Source organism: Triticum dicoccoides, chromosome 5A, assembly GCF_002162155.2.
Source record: "Triticum dicoccoides isolate Atlit2015 ecotype Zavitan chromosome 5A, WEW_v2.0, whole genome shotgun sequence".
Taxonomy (NCBI): domain Eukaryota; kingdom Viridiplantae; phylum Streptophyta; class Magnoliopsida; order Poales; family Poaceae; genus Triticum; species Triticum dicoccoides.
The window spans coordinates 537,633,390-537,635,861 of record NC_041388.1 but is presented as its reverse complement, the minus strand read 5'-3'; positions in this window follow the sequence as shown (position 1 = coordinate 537,635,861).

Genomic DNA, 2,472 nt, shown 5'->3' with positions numbered 1-2,472 from the left:
GCGCCCGCCGCGCCGCCCAGCTCCCGGCGACGCCGCGCCCCGCGCGCCACCCGAGGCTCCGCCGCCATGCGCCATCACTCTCCTCGCCGCCGGCCGCCTCAGTCGACGTGCACCGCCACCTCGGTCGCCGACGTCCTCCGCTGCTGCCTCGCCGGCGTCGTCCTCCGGCGAGCCCGCGTCTCCTTCTCCGTCACCGGCCACCACTCCATTGTCTTCTCCGGCGAACTCCGGCGAGATCTCGTCGGGATGGACGAGATCCACCACTCCCTTCATCCAAACGCGCCCGCGCCAGATCCGGATCCCTCCGTCCCGCACGACTCCGTCCCGGGTTGACTTTCTCGGAGGGTATAATTTCACTAAGTCCCGAAATTCTCATATCCATGTGCCCATGTTCGTCGCATTGTAACTTTGCATCCGTAGATCCGATTCATGCATATAGCATATCAAAATGTTCGCCTCAGAGAGTACATCATTTCATTCCATTGCATCATTTTCATTTGAGTTCATCTTGATGCCTGAAACGCTGTTAGAAGAGAGCTACTTGAGTTAATTGTCAGATCTGCTACTCCAGCTTAGACTTTTGTCATTTTTGCCATGATTATTGTGTGCATGATAAGCCCTGATGCTCTACATATGTTTTGTTAAGGGTTTTGGCATCTTTCTAGAGGTGCATCCCATGTATTTTTGTGATGTGTGTGGTGACTAGTGCAAGCTTGCAAAGTGAGGCACTCGGTAATTCTGTTTTTAGGGACTTAGTATTTTCACTAAGTCCTAGGATCGTTTATCTCATGATGCCATATGTTCATGTTGTTTCCTAGTGATCCGTGCCTCTTTTGAGGATGATCAGTAAAGGAGTTTTGTTAATCTTGTAGTGCTCTATACATCCATGTCTTTGTTTGCAATTATGGAGCACCCTAGCTTGAGTCAATCGAGCTCTACTTTTGCTACTTTGTGAATCTGGGCAGATCGTCAACTTGTTTGAGATTTTGCCAGTGATGTTGTAGTTGATCCGTGCATGCTATGCCATTGTTCTTGACATGTCTAGCTTGCATTTTATGTGTTCTTGATAGATGTATGCTTGTCTTGCCATGACTTGCTTCATAGTGAGTGCATCGAGCTCGTAAACATGCCTACTTGAGTTATGTTTCAGCATGTGCCAGTTTTCACTAAGTCTGAAAACTAATTGTGTTTTTGCTATGTTCGCGTGCTTGTTAGTATATTTTCTGACCCCTTTTGGCTCAAGGTCACTAAGGGACTTTTGTTAAGCTATTTGAGTAGCTCCATGCCATGTTTTACTTTGTCATGTTCAGGTCCTATAGCATATAGTTTTGTTGCTCTGAAGAGGGCTATCTGATCTAAAATTTCAGACAAGTGTTAATTTCACTAAGTCTGAGATCTGCTTACCATTTGCGTTTTTGCCATGCTTGTTTGAACCTGTTAATGGATGAATTGGTCGTAGCTCAGTGCTAGACTTTTGTTAAGCATCTTGAATGCATCCTTTCCATGTTTTTTTGTCATGTTTGGGTGCTGTAGCATGTTCATCTCATTGCATTTAGATGGCTACTTGCTGTAAATCGCAGACCGGTGTCATTTTTGAATCGCTTGCCATTTCCAAACCGTAACTCCGATTCTGGCGTTCTTTATATTGTTTTCAAGCGATTTCATCTCATCTTTCTAGTGGCACACTTGGATTTCCATGTTGAGGCCAGGTTCATGCATTCCTTGTCAATCATGCATATGCATCGCATACCGCATCTCGCATATCATACCACGTTCTTGTGTTGGTTGTTTACTATGTTGTGTGCTTCTTTTCCGGTGTTTGCTTCTTCGGGTTAGTTTCGATAACGTCGCGTTTGTGAGGACCCGTTCGTCTACGTTTCGTTTGTCTTCTTCATGGACTCGTTCTTCTTCCTTGCGGGATCTCAGGCAAGATGATCATACCCTCGAAATCACTTCTATCTTTGCTTGCTAGTTGCTCGCTCTTTTGCTATGCCTATGCTGCGATACCTTCCACTTGCTTATCATGCCTCCTATATTGTTGAACCAAGCCTCTAACCCACCTTGTCCTAGCAAACCGTTGATTGGCTATGTTACCGCTTTGCTCAGCCCCTCTTATAGCGTTGTTAGTTGCACGTGAAGATTGAAGTTTGTTCCTTGTTGGAACATGGAGATGTTGTTCCTTGTTGGGACATGTTTTACTCGTTGGGATATCACTATATGTCTTATTTAATTAATGCATCTATATACTTGGTAAAGGGTGGAAGGCTCGGCCTTATGCCTGGTGTTTAGTTCCACTCTTGTCGCCCTAGTTTCCGTCATATCGGTGTTACGTTCCCGGATTTTGCGTCCCTTACGCGGTTGGGCTATAATGGGAACCCCTTGCCAGTTCGCCTTAAGTAAAGCTTTTCCAGCAATGCCCAACATTGGTTTTACCATTCGCCACCTAGCCTTTTTCTTTCCCTTGAGTCGGCC